Raw genomic sequence first — 23,637 nt, 5'->3', positions numbered from 1 at the left:
TATTATTATGCATTGAAAGTGTGTTGTGATTTCAAATAAAAATACTATGAAAATATAGTTCAGTCGTTTGATTACAAAGTTATTACAAAGGTGATCAATTGCTCATCAAGTGTAGGTGTTTGCATACGGACATAATATGACTGTGCTTTATATGTATATAATGTAGATCCCCATTTACCAGAACATATTTTGATGTGCTTAAATGTGCTAATAGCCTGATGAAATTCGTGTTGACTATGCGTTTTACATTTTGCCATTTTTATTTAAAAAATGAAAAACAAATGAATTGTCAGTGTAAATAAATACTGTATTGTTGTTCAATCAGTTAAACTATTTCACTGTTTTCATGCATATGTTCAAATCATTTTCATTTTTGTTCAATCTTTAAGATGCAACAACTTACTTTATGAAACTTATATATACACAAAAATGTAAACAGATGTATATCAAATGACTGCTGTGGGCTTGTGGTAAACAGAAAACCATGCTTTAAATTGAAAAACCTTGTTATATGCCATGTTTTTCATTTAATAATATTAAAAGCACTCTTGAAATTGAACTTCTTGAAAATATGTTTCATTGTTTTGTAAAAATATCTTAAGTTATCTATTCTAAATTATCTATTCTTATATAAGAAATACAAATTAAAATTGGTTATTGGAAATAAGTCAATTAAAAGTCAAGGGATAATGATGTAATGTACTTAAAAATGTCAAAACTGCTATTGTCTCTATTTGTATTCTAGATATGTTATATCCTTAAACAAACAAATACAATGTTGTCTCCTTGTTGAATAGGTGTTGTGTACCTCTGAACATGTCAAGTCATTTACTTTAGTATTTTAAATTAGTTCTCACTATCTGCACCCGTAAGTCACTCATGAATTTTGTGTAATAAACATTGGATAAATATATTTTTATATAATCAGTTATAAGATAAGGTGAAAAGTGTATGTGCGTTATAAGTAATAAACATTGGATAAATATATTTTTATATAATCGATTATAAGATAAGGTGAATAGTGTATGTGCATTATAAGTAATAAACATTGGATAAATATATTTTTATATAATCGATTATAAGATAAGGTAAAAAGTGTATGTGCGTTATAAGAAATAAACATTGGATAAATATATTTTTATATAATCGATTACAAGATAAGGTGAATAGTGTATGTGCGTTATTAAATTCATCAGGTATGACCATACTGTGCTACAAGTTTTGTAATTGTGACTATTAAAAGTACATGATCTGCAAAAAATGTCACTTAAACAAATGTGTATATGTTTATCATTATTAAATTCTTTCCAACTAGATTACACTTGATAAGTTTCGGCTTAAAGCTGAAAAGTTATTGTTACATTTTATCAGCGTTGAGCTCAACTAGCATCCGTAGTGAATACTGTAAAATTTAAGCTTTCTCAGAATGAGTATGTTGAAAATATCTTGACGACGGTTAGAATCTGTGTCGCATGTGTCAAAAAACTAGAACTAAAGGTCAAATCTTAGAAAAGAACTTGTTTTCACTGCAGAGGCTTCTTTTATTAATCGATCTGCAGTCAACGTTCTCCGAATACTTATATTGACAATATCTAGAATGAGTGCGAATCTGGGTCACGTGCATCCAAAAACTAGGTCACCAGATCATATCTAATACGATTATTATCTCATTAAGGAATCAATATTGATGATACCACACCGAAGATGTGGACCATTGTTTCTTTAAATGTTTGCGTTATCAGGACGTTCGTGTGCAAATGTTTATAAACACGAGTATATTTCATCAAATTAGTGCATAAAAACTCATGTTTGGCATACAAACGTTGACCTAGGAAGAAAATTGTAAGCTCGTTCAAGAAGTTCAGTTATTAATCAAACGAACGAGACGATTTAAAGGGGCCTTTTCACAGATTTTGGCATGTTTTGAAGTTTTTCATTAAATGCTTTATATTGATAAATGTAAACATTGGATCTAAAAAGCTCCAGTAAAAAAAACAAGAATAAAATAAAAACATGCAAAAAGAAGCCTTCAGCAGGGCTCGAACCAGTGACCCCCGGAGTCCTGGAGTAAAAACCAATTAGACCGCTCGGCCATCCTGCCAAGTATGTATGAGAGATGTATTTTGTACTTTATATAAGCAATCTTAGTAGTTTCACAAAATTACACGACAATAACAGAACTCTCCAAATTATTAAATCGGTTCGCGTTGCAACGCTTAATAATTTCAGGTTTTTAAATCGTCAAAGATGCATATAATGGCTATATTAGACCATGGTAAATGTTCAGTATTACTGTTTCCTCACAAATATCATAACTAAAACGAAAATTTGCGAATCTGAAACAACTTTTTTCAATTTTGTCAATTTACCAAAACTTGAAAAGATCCCTTTAAGTGCATGCTGTTCTGGTTTTATGCTGTTCGCATGTAGTCATTTTCACTTTGCTTCTGAACAGAAAATGGTAAAAAATAGGCCAAAACTAAATACTGTGCTAATAAGAAAAGTTCATGGAGTATAATCCTATATAAAGATAAAATATGAAATCTGGGCTTAATGCATGTTTGTAAAATGTCGTCCCAGATTAGCATTAATGCATGTTCATAAAATGTCATCCCAGATTGACCTGCCCAATCCACAAAGGCTAATCAGGAACGACACTTTCCACATACACGGGTGGCTTCTTTTTAAGGATAATTCCTTAAAACAAAAGTACCATACAAGTGGAAAGTGTCGAACAGCAAAGGCTTATCTGAAACGACATTTTCCACATAGACTGGCTGATAATTTAAACGATAATTCCCTTGAAAAATTCCATACAAGCGGATAGTTTGGAATTGAACAGGCCAATCTTGGACCACAACGCACATGCATTAAACCCGGTTTTCCCAAGGCGCGGCTCATATTTTTTAATCCAGATGTTCGACCATTTAAGTTTTAATGACCAACATCATACAATTTGCTAATAACATACGCATTGAAACTATCAAATAAAAGGTACTTAATATAATGATCCATCAAGAACGTTATATGATATACCAAGAAAAACAAGTTGACAAGCAAGGGGTCGTATAACTTCACTACGGAATAGATTTTACGGTTACTGGCGCACGTAGGTCATCTTGTGACGATATTTCTATCTGAAATACTTGTTAGTATCGGTGTTTTGGTACATCATAACCTTTGAATAGTAACTAGCTATAAGAATATTATTAATTTCAAACAACTGAACTATTTTATGTTGCTAAAGATGAACAAAGATGGACACACACAGCCGCTTTGTAGATTCGCCTTAGTTTAGTTTAGTCTAACCTATTTATTTTAGCTCGATTGCATGGAAAGCCTTAAACTTATTTGAAACGCTCCTGAGTCCATTTCCTCGGACTAGAACTACTACTTGGTGTCTATGGGGAGATTTAAAGAACGATTCGACAGCGGGGATCGAACACGTGACCTCCCGATCTCGAGGCGGACACCATATCTACTACGCCACGGCGACTGTATGTTTGTTTATCCTTTTAACGCTTTATTTCGACTTCTTAATGAATTGAGTGTTAGCTATATGATGCTTTGTTTCAACATCAATTTAATAAATTCGAGATGTTGTTGTCCTATTGATTATCGTTTTGTTTTTATGTAATCGTTTCTCAGACAGTCACAGTTCTAGTTTTCTGGTATGTGTTTAATTATTTAGTAATTAAATGGTCATTAAATTGAAGTGTCTTGTCTTTGTATTGCACATGCATCTGAATCGTGTCGCTATGAAGTTAACTGTTATTTAGCTTTTAATGTTTAACACATTTTTTTGGACCAACATGCCCAAGTGTGAGGTCTGATCATCGGTCTAAAAAATATCCTGATTATATTATTATATTTATTGAGTTTCATAATTTGATAACATCTGAATGAAACTCGTCGGTTATTCAAATAATAAAGCGACCTGTTCATTTACATTATTTGTGTGATTGCCGTCCACAGATTTGTTTGCCTATTGCTCAGGGAAGCGGACAACGACAACGAGCGAGGCATGGTATTGTAATGCGCACGGGGGGCTTAGCCTTTTGCTAAAATTTTCGCTAAGAAGAGACTCAATTTGAACGAAAAATATCATAAAAACGTAAAGTGTCGTACCTAATAAGCACGTGCGGGCTGCATTAAGCCCCGTTTTCATAGGCTAAATTATTTGAGCCGATTCGTTGCCTCGTGGTTACACACTGGCACCAGGGGGTCGAATGATTTGAGACCGCTCTCAAGCATGATCTTCTAGTATTTTTCGTTTTCATTAGACGTTCGACCAACTAAAAGGTCTTCACTGTGGGCACTAACTAAAAAGGTTCGTCGCTGGAACCGGAGATCATATGACCTGAGGTCGCATGTATCTATCATTATACATCATGATGCAGATGCCACGTCCTTTAAAGGAGCGGTGGTCGTATAGAGCTTCCTGGCGAATTAGTAAAAAAGTTATACACCCAATATGTATTTTATCGTCCATTCCTTTAATAGAAATATCAACGGCGCTCTGTTCCACCGATTCCCCTTGCATTTATTAGTCGACTCCTTATGGCTCGAAGTCGCGGGACCGACAAGAAAACTTTGATGAATACGACCTTCGAGCCGAAAGATTCATAATATTATTATTTGTTTGCTTACAAAAACAACAGCACAAACTAAACTTTAAGTCAAAGCGCCGAAGGCACTGAATTTGTTCGCTGTTTTATAATCTTAGACGCAATTCAGTTTTCAAAAGTATGTGTAGCTTTTTATATCGCAAGTTTGAAGTGACCACAACCAATTCAAATTTATAAAGAGTGTGTCTTAAAGCACATATTGAGACATGTTGTTAATCAGTGTGCACAGGCTAATCTTATTTGACATGCATTAAGCCCCTTTTTCCTGAAAGCAGCCAATATGTACAGATCTCAATGATAAACACTAGACTGACCAACGTTGTCTTACAAGCTGTTAAATAATTTTGAATGCATACACAAAATTTAGTGTACCAGTGGGAACTATAAACAGGCAGATGCGGTGGTTAGAGCAGACGCTCCTAGCCTAGCATTCGTCGTCTGCTTAATTTTACTGCAGTTATACACACAGGCAGTCACGGGTTACAGTTTCTAACGTAGTAAAGCCCATACTGATTTGCAAAATTGTCTCTACATTATTTGTGAGCTAACGCTCACAAATAAAAACGAAACAAAATTTTGCAAGTGTTGTTAAATTAACATTTTGAGTGTCTATGTTGCAGAGTGGAACGCTATTCGTCATTAGTCCGTGTAAGAAGAAATCTGCGTCGTACAACTCCATATAACAGCATACGGCGTATGTACGCTTGCCCGTCTGCGTCGTACAAATCCATATAACAGCATACGGCGTATGTACGCTTGTCCGTCTGCGTCGTACAACACCATATAGCAGCATACGGCGTATGTACGCTTGTCCATCTGCGTCGTACAACACCATATAGCAGCATACGGCGTATGTACGCTTATCCGGCACAGGCTTATCTGGGACGACACTTTACGCACGTGCATTAAGCCACGTTTTCCCAGAACGAGGCTCATATTTACCCAAAGATTCATCAAGTGTCATGTAGAAACATTCAGTGCGTTTTGTGTTTGCTTAATGCCTGATATGTGAATGTTTGTATTTATTAAACATTGTTTGTTGAATATAAATGTGAATTACCGATACATATTTTATTAAAGAATCATTATTATATTACTATCGAATTATGTCAAGTGGTATATTCAATGATGATGCGATGAGAGTGATTATAACTGATGATAAATGATGATAACCGACGATAACTGAAGTTAACCGATGATAACCGAGGATAACTGACGTAACCGATGATAACCGAGGATAACTGAAGTCAACCGATGATAACCGAAGAAATGGCTTTTGATTTCGTTATTATTACACAAAGCAAGCATGTTGTAATTTGTTAAATACATTTTAATCACCATATACCGTTAATAACATAATTTCGATAAAACAACCGTCACAATGTCGATTCACTTAATTGCGTCTGTCAGATCTTGTCCAGATTGTAACTTCATCATCGATGTACATCTGAAATAAAATACCAAAAAGCATCACTATTTGAAGACGGTGTTTTCGAGTGCAATGCATGTATGCATAACTAAAGAATCATAATACACTTACAGGTCAGTTGTTGAATACTAGTATGAAGATTCAACAGCTGGACCTGACTGTAACTTTCTGATAAGTCTGGAGATGTTAAATGAATAACTGAAAACAAAAAGTTGAAATATCTACTCCCAAGATCATTAAGGTATTAATTCAATCATGCATTGCAGTAACCTTTCAGATCTGGGGCATAGTTGTAAAAATCGGTTGAGCTGTAAAGGAAATACATTTATTAATAGAGTAAAGCGTCTGGAATGCATTGTAATGATAATTTTTAAAGTGCGTGTATTTTCTTACAAGGCGTTTAAAAGTGATATTATGGGTATTTTTCACTGTTGATTTGAGCTGAAAAGAATTAACAGGCCAAAAGAGTTAGTTAAAATGTGGTAACTGTCCAATTATCTGCAACTCATCTTTCCTCTAATTGTTTATAAAAATATATATTATATTCGATATTTTACATGACTCACCCAGTCCTCTAAGCCGAAATGATACGTTCAACAAAATAGTGCCCTTGTGTCGTATGAACGAATCTGCACTAACACTCAATTTTGATTCACATTGAAATCGAATCATTTTCATATTCAAATGCATTATTTTTCTCTTTCCGGGATCTTGTTTTAGCATTATAGGATGTTGATGCTGCATTAACAAATATAAGTGTATATGAAGTGAAAACACCAAAAATAAAAAAACGGCTGCGATATACACCTATAAATTGTCAGATGCCCATAATATCACTTTCAATAGGCTGAACAGTATATAAGCCTGACAGACACAGAGGAAGCGCGTTATATCTGACTCGCAGAGGTCCCGGATTTAAATCCTGTGGATTTCATTCAACTATTTTACTTGACATTATAGTTATTGCAGAATACGCCACACATAACAGTATGTTTTGGTAAAACCATTTAACGACACTTTCAATACCAAACATACACAGAGATTTGACTGGAACAAGCACTTTTTAAAACAAGAATTTCAACGAGTACATAAAATAAAGATTTTATGCTGCTTATGGCAGTGTAAAATACATCAGAATTACTTTTTTTATAAGCCTGTGTTCTTGTTTAAAAGTTTATTGTGTACTGCACGGTTATGCACGGTTATACTTCACGCAAAGTGAAATTTTGTCACCGATTTCAGACGTATTCAAGGACGTATTCACATACCTTAATTAAGATATCGGCACAAACTGCAAGAACACTTGTCTTTTATGCACTTAAGATGTTTTTCAACTATATTTCAATAACTGAGATATTTGAACAAATAAAGCTTTTAACAGTGTGTTAACATTCTTCAAGCCTAGAGCAAGACTGCCACTGATTTTGTCGCAATATGTGGCTTAAGGGATAAAAGATCAAGCATACGAAACAAGAGAGAATGGCGTGAATGGAATACATGCGTATCGTTGTGTATTTTTGTAATCTTGTTCTCCAATCTGAAATTTAAATATATGGAGATCATCGTATTTGCTAGTAAGGTAATTCGAAAATTGAACACTTATTCTTCCCAATCGGATCCGCATCCCATCCCTTACATGCCCATTCATTTTGTCCATAATATTCACATCACTCATCTTGTCTAGCACTCCAATGGTCACACTGGACATAGGTCGAATAATCATTAAAATCGTTTTATAATCATGCTTGCAGATGAATTTCTGCAAGATTAACATTCCAGTATCTGTGGTTTTACCATTTAAATTACACTAATTTCAATGCCGAAATGATCGCATTATAATATTGGGGACAATTGAACTTTACCGGTACGCAACACTTAACATCAAACAGCTTACCCTAACCCTAACCCTTAACACCTAACACATAACAATTTACGCAACATCTTATAATCCATTTTATCCTATATATTTCCTTAGTATCGGGGGCTACAGCCCCCAAACCCCCGCTTTGTCGATAGTGGTTAACAACTGCGTACCGGTAAAGTTCAATCTAGCCTAATACTGCAACCTTTTAAAGCAATTTTCAAGCCTTTCTTATCCCTATTGCAAACTTTTGTAATACTTTTAACGATCGATATGTTTTTTTTTATTAATTTCAATAAAAGGGCATGTCATACGAATGCAGGCACCAGTACAAACATCGTTTTGGCAGCCATATTTCGACAAAGAATTTTTCGACAAAAGCCCCATATAACAGAAAACACAAATTAAAAGTTCATTTTTTTAACTTAAAATGCAATTGACGTGATAAACATACTGCAGAAACATGTGGATATTAGAAAAAGGCACATAATACAAGCCTTAGATTTTTAAATAGCTTTTATTCAAGAAGAGAAGAAGAACTCTTTAGAAATTACGCACTACGGAGGGGAGCCAGACAACTCGCCCCAAAGCCAACTCGCCCCAAGACAAGTCGCCCCGAAAATCTGGACAAGTCGCCCCAAATATGTTGGACAACTCGCCCCAATCGAAAGACAACTCGCCCCAATTTTGTTTCTTATATATAGTATTATAGAAATTTTGTTCATATAAAATTTGTTAAGTTTAATGTATTAATATTCGTGATTATTGTTTTTAGGAAATGTAGTTGTATGATGTTTTTTTTCATTTCATATTGTAAAACTTTGTAATTCAATAATTGTTTACATACCGGATTGCTTTTAGTAATAAATTGTAATTAGCTTTTTTATGATTGTGTTTATTAAAATAAGCCCCATTTAGTTCGTCTTGTTTTGAAAACGTGTGAAATGTTAAACGTTTATTTTGACGGCATGCTTTCATTTTCTGTTCAAATATTGTTTAATGAGACATTTTGTATGATAGTTTGGTTTAATTAAAGAATAATGGAATGTCTTTGTGTTAGTTATGTTTTGAAAACGATTACTGGAATAAACCCCCTTCGGAAGAAACCCCCTTCCCTAAAAACGACATAGCGGAAGAAACCCCCTTTCACATTTTGCATACGCGGAAGAAACCCCCTCGCTAGTTTTGCATAGGCGGAACAAACACCCTTCGAGTTTTCAGACAGGCGGAATAAACCCCCTTCGTGTTTTCAGAGAGGCGGAATAAACCCCCTTCCTAAGTGTTAAATCTTTCCCGCAGAGGTAGTAAAATCCCGACTCGAACGATTCCCCAATACATCCGTTTCAACCCGACTCTATTACTGCATGCTTGCTACTTTTCAAGTTTATATTCAAGTTTATATTCATTTCCCGATAATCCCGTTTATAACATTTTTAAAGCACTTTCTGGTAAATATTAACGATAAAAGCTCTCAATAATATCTTTAACACAAACCTTGCCATTTTTTCTCTTGTATCAAATAAATTTCGGCATAAGTGACTTTTTATAGACTTGATGAAATATTCCCTCCGAACATGCATCAATCCCCTGACTAGTTGTGTGCTTGTTACAACGCTCAATACACCCACGCTTTCTATGCTGCATAATTTTCGTGGCCTTTTTATTGAGAAAAAGAGTCAACACAAAATAGAATTTACTCTGCAAAAATATTTCAACGTTGCGGTAACATTTACATTCGGAAGTGTGTTTCGTATTAAAAAAGTGTTAACACCAACTTGCGGGAGTGTGTTTCGGATTTACAGTAAAGAAATGTGCCGGCCGTTTGTTCACAAGTTGTTAATGAAGTTGTTAATGATACACACTAAATATTAAATCTGTAAAACTCAAAAATCGTTATCGTGATAATTGAATGAAGGTGCGAAAATCTGATTAAAGGAGTGTACCGGCCGTTTGTTCACAAGCTGTGAAGAATTAATCAAGATGGTAATAAAACGAATAATGAATGAATGGGGGAAATAATTATTATTGAAGGATAAAATAAACAAAAATAGAATAAATAGAATAAAATATATTAACATTTATGTACAAAGATCAAGCAAGCATATACTAGAAAATATTAAACAGATTGTTGTTGCAAAAAAGGACACGCATTTAATGATTAAACAGGCATATATTTACATTTATTTACAAAGATCTCAAACAAGAATATATTAAAAAGCAATAAACAATTTGTTGTTGAAAAAAGACACGCATTTATTAACGATAAACAGGCATATATTTACATTTATTTACAAAGATCAAATCATTCCATAAAATCACACAATTATAGCCGAATGCTAATGTAATTAATAAAAAACTGTACATAACTTCACACAAGCCGCAAAGGCGCCGATCATGACACAACCTCTCATCCTTATCTACAATAGCCGGTACATTAAAGGACCTTTTATATAATTAAATGAAGATGCGAAAAACTATTTCCAAACTGTTATGTGCTGAGTAAAGAGGTGTACCGGCCGTATGTTCACAAGTTGTTAATGATGAGATGCTCGTGTGAATTTGTCTTGCACTCGTTTCAGTGAGATTATACCATTTTATATGCGTTAACTTTTACTAGATGATAAAAATAACAAAAACACAAAATTAGCGCCCAGAGCCGATAGTGACGAAGATATTTCTTACATATTTTCCTACAATAACGGAAGCATTCTTTAAAAAAAAATTGAATCATGCAATCATGCTTCCCGGGTACTTTCTGAAAATGAAAGTGTTTTTCTGTAAACAATTACCGTGCGTTTGAATGTAACTTAATTGTCTGGAAGGGGGTTTGTTCCGCTATGAAAGGGGGTTTCTTCCGCCTATGCAAAACTAGCAAGGGGGTTTCTTTCGCCTATGCAAAACTAGCGAGGGGGTTTCTTCCGCGTATGCAAACTTTGAAAGGGGGTTTCTTCCGCCCTGCCGTTTTAAGCGAAGGGGGTTTCTTCCGGAGGGGGTTTCTTCCGTACACCTTTGAAAACGTGTGAATTGACGAAAATTAATTAAGCCGGTATGTTTTCATTGTCTGGTCAAAGATTTATTAATAAGACAAACGGTATGACAGTTTGGCGTGATTAAAGAATAAAAAAGGTAACACGCTTAACCAGACAGCAATGCTGTTTGCAAAGTAATTATAAGGGCTGACTATATATAAAGAGGGTATCTGAATGAGCCCAAAGTATGTGTTTTGTTTGTGTCGGACAATACTATTTGTGACTTGGAATACGATTGCTATATAGTTGTGTGGGTTTCAGTGCATCTGCCATGTGTTCAAACATATATGTGCTTATTTGATGTCGGATACAATAATTTTCTAGTGTTAGTTAGTTTTGTGTTTGTGTTTCTGCAATGGCAGAAGTGGCAAATTGTATACATTGTGGAAAGACAGTTGGGCAGAGGCAACGTGCTGTTTCTTGCGATGCCTGCGAGCGATGGCATCACATAGGCTGTGATTCTGGTAAGTAAACTTATAATATACTTATTTGTTGTGTCTTACATTTTTTAGGTCAGGCAGCTTTTGTTTCCCCATAAATAATGAATCTAAATTGTTGGATACTTGCATATTATCGGGTAATCAACCAATGTCCGTTAATCCGGTGACACATAACAGATGTGTTTTACGACCTGATAACGATCATAAAACCTTTCAGATAAATGTCAGAAGTCACTGGACCGTTATCTTTGCGTTATTTGGGTGATGTATACCGCTTTAAACTATTGCTCATGGTGTAATATTGAATGTGTTTACAGTTTTTTTTACTTGTCAGTACAAATATATTTTAAACGTTTGTATAAATCCTTAGTATTGGACATTACTATCTGCTGAAATGATTGAATATTATGATAAAATGTGCATTTTATATTTATGATAAGAATTTACATTAACCTTTTATTTAATATCCTTCATGTATATACATAAGTCGCATATTTTGAAAATAATTACTTCGTCAAAAAAGGCGTGAAAACTCGACACTAAATAAAGAAATATCGTATTGTTTGTTAAGTGTATGTGCTTGACATATTTTTAAAATAGCATTTTGTTGTGGTTATTCTGACGCTATTGGTTATTGAGATATCGCTGTTGACAAAAAGCCGTTCAGTTTGACATGTAAGGTTCGTTTGTCGGGATATGCTAAACTTTAAATTGAAACAGAACCAACATATTATCAAATAAGACGAATACTACCACCAATAATGTTTATTAATATTTTTTTCATAATTGATTGAGTTATTGTAAATATCGTACTCTATGTTGGCCTCTTCTTATTGAAAATGCGTGTATACTGCCAGTGTCATGCGAATATGGATCTTATTTCTTAATATCCACCTTCACACTTTATTATCGCCTCTAATTAAACTTTCTCTATTTAAAGAACATATTACTGCGAACTTAATAGTACCCCATTATAATACCATTCTAGCTACCGCTACCGTAGATCATATTTCAGTAAATAAGATTACTTCGGAATTATAAAATTTCGTATGCTGTGATTAGAAGATATAGAAATTTATTAACTGTACTGTGATATCCACATAAAATAATGACTTTACCTGTATTGCTAGGAATTTTACGCGTTTATAAATGCACTGAATACCTAGTGTATAACATTATTTATCGAGCGGACAAATGCATTAATCTGCGCTGGACCGCGCGTTGGGTATTTACTGTTTAGTAACATCTTAATACCATCATTTTTAAACTGATAAAGGAATAATAAAAAAAAATCGTTAAGACAGACAGACACACAATTTGATTGTCGAATACAATCAGTACATAGCCATATAAACATTATACATATTTCAATTAAAAAGCATGTCAAGGAAATGTGATTCATAGAATTGAGTTTACTTACGGAGAATGTTCTTAACATATTCGATGCGAGTTTAATATATGAGATCTAACTTTTAATAAACAATTATATATTAAGTTAATTATTATTACTACTGATAAATAACATTTAAGCTTTCCTATAAAACGAACATTTAACATTTAAGGATTCTTATTTAAAGATACTGTGTACTGATACTCGATGTTTTAGTTGAATGTAACCTAAGATGGCGGCGTTTGACAAATCATTTAGTGAACGAACTTGACAAATACATTTTAGTAAGGAATATAAAACTCATAATGTAATGACAAAGGTGAATATGTGTTTATTACATCTATTTATATGAAATAGCTATATATTAACGATGGTCTGATTCATACAATTTCTATTTTTCAAACAAATGAATCGTAAACTGTACATTTTGTCAAGACAGATGAATGAGCTGCTCCCCTTTTCTTCAAGTATCGTTCGGTGACCTAGTGTAGAAATGGACCTAATATCGATGATTTTGTTTACATTAAAGCGGGTATATACGATTTTTTAAATGTGTTAAATTGTAATATATTGATAAAATATATTACAATACATAAAATGGGAAAGAAAAATTATACATTACTGATGTCATTAATGATTAAAGCCCAATTTCATAAAATGCAGCAAAGACAAATTAGCGCCCCGAGGCGATTGTGACGTAGGATTGGGATACACATCCTTCACGTCTGAAAGTGTTCGGTGGGGAATTTCACACGAGCCAGCTGCACGAAGATTTTATTTAAAAGACTTAAGGGAATGTCATCCTGGACTTACTGTTAGTGAATGTGGTTTTGTGGTGTCAACTAAATATCCGCACCTTGGTGCAAGTCCTGATGGTCTGGTGTCTTGCTTTCATTGTGAAGAAAAAAATGGATTTCTTGAAATAAAATGTCCATATAAATACAGAAATGTAACTGAAATGGCTGCAAAGGACAAAGACTTTTTTTGTTATCTCGAAAATGGTGTGATTAGATTTAAAAAAAGTCATTTTTATTATTGCCAAGTGCAAGGACAGATGGCAGTCTGTAGAAAGTGGTGTGATTTTTATATTTGGACTCTGGTGGGAAGGTCTGTTGAAAAAATTTAATTTGACAAAGAAAAATGGGAAACAATGGAGAAAAGATTGACTTTGTTTTTTAAGGTTAATATCACCCCAGAGATATTCAGCATAAGAATTCAACGTGGGGTTCAAACTGATGAATAATATGCTTGGTTAAACTACAATGAAGTGTGTGACAAAGTTCGATCATTAGCATCGCTGTTTTACAATAACAAATACCGAACTTAAAATCCATAATATAATACTCCTCCAATGTAACATGAAAGGTTTACAAATGTGCATTAAACCAGATAATTGTTTGTTTCTTACTCCTACAAATGCCAGAATGGTGAAGTTTTGAGACATTTATTTAACCATTTACAAACCTGTTACAATACTTTTATTTAATTATGTTTTGTAAACATTGATCTATAAAAAATAATTACAGCATTATATTTATAATCACTTTATGCCACAGGTGCTTGTTGAGTGGAATCCCATGATATTTATAAACCAGGAAACCCTATTTGATGCAAAAGGATGGGCATATTGATTTCATTACTTTAGATTACAATAATGGTTTTCAGCTACTTGCACCCATTTAACATGTACAATGAACAATTAAGGCAACATGACTTTTGTTTTATTCATTTACATTTTCTAAACTTATTATCCACTACCTCTGGGTAAGGAGTTTTAAATTCCAAAACCAAGTTTTATTAACATGAAATTCTTTTTACCTTACAGTGTACATGTTAATTTATGTCCCAATCCTACTTCAATTATAAGACAAGAGTGCAAGGCAGAATTTTTACCAAACACCTTATCATGAAGGGTGAAATCCATAATCAATTGCTTGACAATTAAACACTCAGGGAGCAGGGTAATTGACATGACGCCTTATCTATGATCGCTCCGCCCACTAGAATTGATCCACCAATCAGCGATTGATTAATCGGGCGCACTCGTTAGCAACGTCCTGTCTGCCATTTTCTAGACAAGCCACATGTTTAGGTTCACTTTTATTCCGAGTTTCTTTTGTTTTCCTCTTTAAAAAAAACGAATAAAAATGGTTAAACGGTGTCAATGGGGATTATGTAACTCAGACAATCGATATCCTGAAAGATTAGTTGGTGACATTTAATTTATATCGTTTCCAAAGCCGAAAAGAGATCTTGAGAAGTGTAAGAGATGTATAAATACATGCGGTCATCACCACAAACAACTGAACGTCAACACTGTCAAAGACAATTATAATATATTTTTATCGGATATACTAGCAGATTTAAATAGTTTATGTTATCGATCTGATTATCACATAATATTTCACTTTTTAAAAAATAGTTTTATCACTTACTAGGTCAGAAGCGAGGTTCATCTGCATTTCTTAAAGAGAAATAAAACCCAGCATAAAGCCTAATTCATGCTGTGTTTTATTACTCTGATAGTAATGCACTTAATTGACATCATACATGTTATTTGAAGGTGACATGTGATATATTATCTTATTAACGGTATCTACACATTTTCACTCATGTGGTGTCACCAATAAACGCTTTTAATCCACACTAGGAGCTCGAATGCCTAGATCTCATTTTTTAAACGAGTTTCATTTATTTTGTTCGGATTAAAAAACGGAAATGAAATATGTCAAAAACAGTGTAAAAAGGGTTAATGCAACTCTGACATTTGGTATCCAGAAAGATAAGTTAGATTAATTAAATTTATACCATTTCCAACGCGGTCTTGACAAGAGCGAGTGGAAGCTTCAAGAATTACTGAGATCCCCTTTATAGAACATTAATTTATTTCACAACCTTGAAATGTCATATAAGCAATAACTAAGCATTATTAAGTTTGTATTATGTCACGTGTGCATGTAAAATAATTGAAATTTTGGTACCCAATTCGTGTAACTTTACGAAATCCCCGTTAAAAATCGCGTTTCTGTGTGTGTCAGAAACAAGTGAAAACCATTTTGTTATTATTTTAATAAAGACGTATCGATAAATGCTATTGTAAAAGAGTTATTATTACTGATATTAGTTAACCAATAAATACGGTAACTTCGGGGAAGTCGGTACCTGCGCGAGCGTCTGATATTGGTATCCTTATTAATTTATAATAGCCTGACCGTATTCCTTTTCGTACAACGCTAATTTTATATCAGACAGTGTCCAAACTTACTGTGTTGTTTTTGCGCTTTAAATTAAAGTGATTGATAAATGGCCCATAAGCAATGTTTAATATGATGAATATATCACTTTTATACGCAATAACATGTGGGTACCCACCCGGCGTCAGAAAGCGCGTAAAACTTCACCGAATTCCCAGTTATAAAGCGCCATTTCTTGTCAAATACACGGGTAGGGGGAATGTTTCGGTGATAATTCTGTTAATAACACGGGTAAATACCGGTGAAGTGTTAATTTATTGCAAATACCACCATTACTCGTTATAACGGGTTCGATATCAGTAAGCGCGCAAGCGTTTGAGAGCGTGTTTAATGTACCGATTTACCCGTTATAAATAGCTGATGTTTTCTTTAATCGTATATTTTTGGCATTTGCAGAATAACTAAATGGCATCAACCCCTTTACAAGTGTAATATGGTGTTAAACAAGTCCATAAAATCATCCGGAATATGGCGTAAATCTATATGCAGTCTATAGGCAAAGAAGCCATTTTGGTGTTAGCTTGTCTAGGTTTTCTTCCCGCTGAGCCACGAGATTAAGTGGGCGGAGCGATCACTGATAAGGCGTCATGTCAATTTGATATCTGCTTGCCACCAGCCAGCACTGTGGGATGATTACAACTGATAAGAAAGATGAAATGTACTCCAGTGTTTTAATTTTCTGAGATTATGATATTATCAATTTGCAAATAATCAGATGAGAATGAAACAAATTACACATTAAAGGATAATCTTCTTGCACAAAATGTTGAATTATTCACTATATATTCTTATGAAAATAATCAGGTCATAATTCTTTTTATTTTGTAAAATACAATTTAGCTACATATGAATTAATAATCAATAACTGAATACATATATTTGCAGTTTTAGATTATGATAATTGTATGCAAATGTATTTATGAATAAAGCATAAAATTTGAATCTGACTGAAAAATAACAGCATTAATTAATTGATACGAGCCTTTAAAAGGAGCCACTTTTCCAGTTTATATTTTACTGAAAACATAGATATGATTTTATTTTACTGAAAACATAGATATGAATAGACATGGATATCAATAATCTCCTTACTCAATATTGGATTGTAATGAGTTCACAGTATATAATGTTACTATTCCCTTCTGTTATATGATACAATATGTACAGAAAAGGTATAAAAACGGTAAATATAACCGGTCTAATATTCAGAGCAATGACAGTTTGAGAAAATACACCGTCTTTTATATAAGAGTAATAGTTTAAACAGTCTGGGGTCCAATCATTTATTTAAATTTATCACAAAAGTTTTATGGGTAACAAAATATTATCTTTATGGAAAAAACGAAGTTTGCGCATTCCGTCCGTGTCTAATTTTATTATTCACTGGTATATTATTGTGTATTCACTACAATAATTTCAAAATCAGAACCTTACGGAATACGTAAACTTTTATTAAATAAAAATTATAGTTCTCGATCTGCTTGCAGCGTATACACTACTTTTTTTTAATTTTTTTTTCACATTTAGCTCTAGATTTTCCACAATTTAGATCTATACATTTACAGCTAGTTTATCAATCCATATCTTGTTACATTAAGACTATTATAACATTATTTTTGTGAAATATTGATAGAAACGTGTTCTAACACGTAAGTTAGCTTAACAATTGTCAGTCAATACCTGATACCACATGGATTCGAATCCAACATGGGGCAGATGTTTTTTCACCCTTTTAAAGTGCCTTTCTATTTTCAAACTGATCAGATGGTGTCAGCTTTAGGGTAAAAAAGCTTATAAGTGGAATCATTATTGAAAACTACACTAACAAAAATGTACATTTTAAAGAAATACTGCTATAGCCCGATCGGAATTATTTAGTGATTGAACCCAGCCTGTTAAAAACACATTTTCATAAGATCTTTAGTTTCTTAATAGTAATTAAATATCCTTTATCCGATGTATCCATCGAAGAACAGTCTATCACAATTGTGTAGTATCCATTGTTTCTTTCCTTCGAAACACAATTTATCACATGTTTGTAATAACCATGCTTTCTTAATAATATACACCATTTATAAATCAACAACATTGAATATATTCCTATTTTCTCTTTGATATGCACCCCCAAAATTGTTTGGGGGAGCATATAGCCGCCGCTTTGTCTGTCCGTGTGTCCGTCCGTCCGTGCAAAATTTTTTTCTGGGCTATTTCTCAATAATTTATGACCGGAATTCAATTAAACTTTATGGAAAGCTTCACTACCAAGAGGAGATGTGCATATTATCAGCCGGTTCTCGTCGGATGATTTTTCACAGACTTATGGCTCTTTGAAATTTTCCATTAACATATAGTGCAATTCTTGTCCGGGCGATTTCTCAGCAACTAATGACTGGAATTAAATGAAACTTTATGGGAAGCTTCACTACCAAGAGGAAATGTGCATATTATCAGCCGGATCTCGTCAGATGATTTTTCACAGAGTTATTGCCCTTTGAAAATTTCCCTTGTACACATAGTGCAATTCTTGTCCGAGCTATTTCTCAGCAACTTATTACGGGAATTCAATGAAACTTTATGGGAAGCTTAACTTCCTTGAGGAGATGCGCATGTTATTTATGGGTTCTGGTTAGATGATTTATTTAGAGAGTTATGGCCGTTTGAAATTTTTAAGTTGCTAAACCATCCATCGTATTATTGTGTCTAAAGTTATGCCCCTCAAGACGTTTCCTTTTATCTGAAAATATAGTGCAATATTGTGACAAAAACACTTTGGGGAGCATCACCCGTCTCTGACGGTTTCTTGTTGAAAGTTGAATGCTATGTCTGTTAATTGACTGAGAACAGTTTCGAACACTGAGTATTTGTCAGACAGTTTGATCAAATATTTCAACACAGACGAAGCACTGACAATCTTATTCCCTTTAAATTCAGAAATCCTGGCTTTGTAACTCCTAAAGTCACGAAGTATGTTACTATAATTGACGTTTGGTTCATTTTCATCCCTACGATTTTGAAGAAATGTTGAAAGTCTTTCACATTCAATCCAGCAACTACCATTTATTTATATAAAGGGTAGGTCATTGAGACTTGTTAGTGTAGGTTTGTCATCCATCTGACATCTAAAAAAAGAATGCATTTGTTACCATTTGACTTATTACACAAGATTTAATGGTTATGCACATGATGCCCAGTGTTTTGTCACCGTTACATATACAAGGAGGCCATGCTTTGTGACAATTTGTATTAGTGTGTAGCTTTCTGTAATATAGTCATAGACATACATAGTCATACGGAGTAATTGCATTTTAATGACAAAAAAAACGGGTATAATCGACTTTTTTTATTGAAATATATATATATACATATGCGAACGTAGCCAACATTCTCTCCAAGTGATTTACTTAACAGGTATGCCATTTGGTTGCTTTCTGTCCATATTAATGATGAAATGTTAGACATATATTTCAATATGAAATAAAATATTCATGTAAAAAATCACTTAACTACATAATCTGCATCATAAATGACCTATCATATGGTAAGTCCAAGGTATTTACACAAACCGCGCTAATACAAGTGTTCACACTCCTTTTTATGTTGGACTTTTTTGACAAAGTTTCAAGTTATTTCTCTATCACTGTGTACTATTTATCACAAATGAAAATCATACAGTTGCAAAGAAAGCTTACAATTAATGTTTATTAAGTTCATTTTATGTCACCACAATAATCATAATTGGCAAATTTATATTGTAGGAATACATCCTTTATGTCTGAACATACACACTTTCAAAATGCATAAAATGACAGTGATTATAATCATGCAGTGTTTCTTTATAAACAGGAAAGAAAACAATACAATATCTTCAGCCAGAAATAATTTTCTTGGTCCTTGCGCTACATTAAGCTTATCAAAGATTTATTGGCTCATAATAAGATAGTAAGCTGACACTGCAGCATTCTTGTGATGGGCAATTTGTTCTGCAGCAATTCACAATCAGATTTGATTCTATCCTTTACCCTAGTCCTACAACTGAAGTCACAATGCTCAAATCACACATTTAAAAATATGTGGTAGATTTAAAGTTATCTGGAGTATATGATGTAAATATGTTGTAATAATTTTAGAAAGCATTTCCTTCCAGTGACAAAGTTCATGCTTGGGATACATGTAGCTCAAAATCTCTTTCAGTTTGCAACATGACATAAATGACTGCCTCAATCTATCAGGATTGAACCTGATACTGCAGCGCTTGACTGTCTGGTGCAGTATCGACTCATCTGTGGGGGCACAATACATTATGACTGTAAATATCTAAATATCTTTTTTTAGCTGGAAACTATGTTTCTATACTTCAGGAGTATGATGTAAATATTCCATAGCTATTTATTAAAGAAGTGCTGTTCATATGTTATAACTATGTACCAGAAAAAAACTTAGTGCACTGCATGATGACTTTTTATATCTAAGTGTAGTAAAATATTGTTATTTAAATGACATAATGATAATGGTGCTTTATAACGATGCATTTTCTTCCGAAGATCACCATATACTTTTCTTTATTGTAATGCTTGAAAATAATGATCTCTCTAAGTAAAAGGCATATGATTTAAATATCTTTCATTGTTATTTTATTCAGAGACGTAGATAACAGAGACTGGAAAGTCACTCATTTTATATAATAAAGCGTGCCGAGTTCTCACCCGTTACGGGATTTCGCGAGACTTAAAGAAAAATATAGACGAATTAACGCGTGACGTAACATGCATCTGCAAAGTTTAGACTCCGCCCACTGGTTGGCAAAAAGAGGTGGAATTCATATAAGCTCATATAGAGAAGGTTAACATAATCATCGTTTTTATTGATAGTCATGAACTGTATCAAATATAATTTTACTATTTATGTCTGAATAAAACATAAGCATGCGTGGAAATTCATTTTTGGAACGATTATATTGTTGTTATTATTTGTTTTTACTAAAAACGAGCTCTGGAGTGGAACGTACACTATCTACGAGCTCGGTATGTGGTAACCACAAAAATCTCTACTAAACGCATCTTCACGTCCATTTTAGATACAAAATTTCAGAAATGGAAATTCTTTTAGAATAAATTTAATTTAATGAAAGAACACAAATAAGGATGAAAACAAACAACAAATAGATCGCTTTTTGTTCGCAACATATAGTAACTGATTTTAACCTTAATATATCTGTACAAACTTACCTTGTAACACAACAAATACATTCATTAATCTAATTGTTTTATTTAATTGTGCACACCAATTTTGACACTTTTGTTTTAGCATTTCTAACCTGGTGTTTAATTGCACCGTTGTTCATCACAAGCATATTATCTCGTTATGATCGGAGACTGCCCAGACAATTACACAGAAAACATGCCGGTGTCTTAAACATAGGGACCTATACTTTAATTGGGTCCCTGCATAGACCACATGTGGCAGACTTTATGATACCTCCATGTCATCTCTTGGCATATTGAGCAGTCATATATTGAGCAAGCCAAACATTAAAGCCAAAATACGTAACATTTGCTTTAATAAATAATTTAACATATTAAAAAAAGAAGATATTTGTCCGAAACGGATTAACAAGAACATGTGTATTTATATGTTAGCCAGATTAATCATAATAATACAGTGCTTTATAACTTTAAATTCAAAATATTGTTCAATATTACTGCTACACAATTGATGTATTTACCGCGGGTATCGGCAAATGTAAACTCGTCAATTTAGTGTAAAGATTGTACGTTCTTGCATTGCACGTAACCCCATCATGAAACCAAGCAATCACAATGGATAAACAATATTTGCGTAAAAAAATTAAATTAATATATACATTTATCATAAAATGCTAGATTGTTAAATGTATCACTCCTTATTACTTGTTAAGAGATTTCAATATACATGCAAAGACAGTTCAATTTGGACAAGATGCAGGGTTTATTTTCATTTGTATATTAATATTTATTAATATTGTAATTCAATGGAAACGAAACGAAAATTCATTCTATGGAAAAGAAAATTACCACAACATTTAACGATTGTAATGCATTCTGTTTTTTATGGCTTTGTTTTATAATTGATTTAATGCGCCTCTTATAATACACTTTCGATCGCTGATGAGCAATAACAATATCCACATCGTTTATAGTTATAATCAAATAAATATATGTTTTATAAGTTTTGAAATATCATTTTTTAAAGTCTTACTATAAAAAAGAATACGGCTAATTTATTGTGTTGTTGTGTGGTATTGTCGGTATTTAGTTTTCCGACCACGTTTGCTCTGATGCTAATAACTAATTTGTATTTTTATAAAGAGGAAATTATATATATGATGATACATTTATTGGTACTAAATATGATATATTTGCACCATTGTTTAAGAGTTGTAATGATTATTTCGGATTTTTTTATCGTTTAATTGACTAAACAAAAACCCTTTATACATGTTTTACGTGACTGTAACCAGTGTTTTTTTGCCAACCAGTCAGTGCGCATGCGCGGAAAATCCCGAATGTAAACAATAACAATTAACTCATCTATAGACGACGCCATTTTGTTTGCGAAGCGGGTAAAAGCTACAAACTAAAGAGCGAATTTAGAGCGAGTTCTTTGTTGACATTGACTGAATATGTTATTTTTAAATTGCTGGATAATGTTTTCACCAGACCAGTTCAGTAAACAAGGGACATCATTGGAGGTTACGGTAAGAATCGTTACGAACATTACTGCATTTTTACGCTATTCTCGGTAAACACACGTTTTGCTCCAATTGCAGTAAACTTGTGACACATTTATCTAAAAAAATATGACCTAAATATTATTAATTTTGATTTTTGTATTAAAGTACTGATTCGGTTTAATGAATTCACACCTTTTTTATAGTGATATTCTGTTAGATAATAAAATTACACCAGATTTTATTTACCCCATTTTGCCGATGCATTTAATTTTCTATTTAAACTCCTCATAGTTTTAGGGAAAAAAACTTCGAATATAAACTACGGATCACATCATATATGGTTTCATTTTAAAGTGCTGATTGGGTTTTATGTCTGCCCATATTTTCAGTGTGATATTCCATTAAATAATGAAGTTGTGCACGTTTTAATTTTACGCCATTTTTCACGTACTTGCTTTCAGCCATTTTGGTTTTCCACAAAAAACATGCATATTTCCAGTGACCAAAGCTAAAAAAGGGTGCATTGCATCATATCATAACTTATATTTTTTCAAAGTGCTAATTGTAATATATTAAGTCACATATTTTCATTGTGATATGCCTTTGAATAAAAAATTGACACCAAATTAAATTTTCCCCATTTTGTTGGTGCATGCTATAAGCCAAAAATTGTTTTAATCCAAACTCTTCATAGTTTTAACGACTAAAACTGACAACGTGTTCTATGGATCATATCATCAATGGTATCATTTTAAAGTGCAAACTGAGTTTTAAGGCTGCCCTTATTTTCATTTTGATATTCCTTTCAATAATGAAATTATCCAAGTTTTAATTTGTCCTGTTTTTCAGGTATTTGCATTCAGTCGTTTTGATTTTCAGCAAAAACCTTGCATATTT

General features: G+C 33.1%; 1 long non-coding RNA gene across 1 annotated transcript; it reads left to right on the top strand.

The window, feature by feature from the left end:
* The first annotated feature begins 441 nt into the window (after positions 1-441).
* On the top strand, positions 442-1,316 carry LOC127876534 (uncharacterized). The gene is made up of 2 exons (XR_008047919.1): positions 442-1,014; positions 1,089-1,316. It is a non-coding gene; the product is annotated as an uncharacterized LOC127876534 (long non-coding RNA).
* The last annotated feature ends 22,321 nt before the right edge of the window (positions 1,317-23,637 follow it).

This window comes from Dreissena polymorpha, chromosome 1, assembly GCF_020536995.1.
Source record: "Dreissena polymorpha isolate Duluth1 chromosome 1, UMN_Dpol_1.0, whole genome shotgun sequence".
Lineage (NCBI taxonomy): Eukaryota > Metazoa > Mollusca > Bivalvia > Myida > Dreissenidae > Dreissena > Dreissena polymorpha.
The sequence above is the reverse complement of the archived record's forward strand: the minus strand, read 5'-3'. Positions and strand labels throughout refer to the sequence as shown.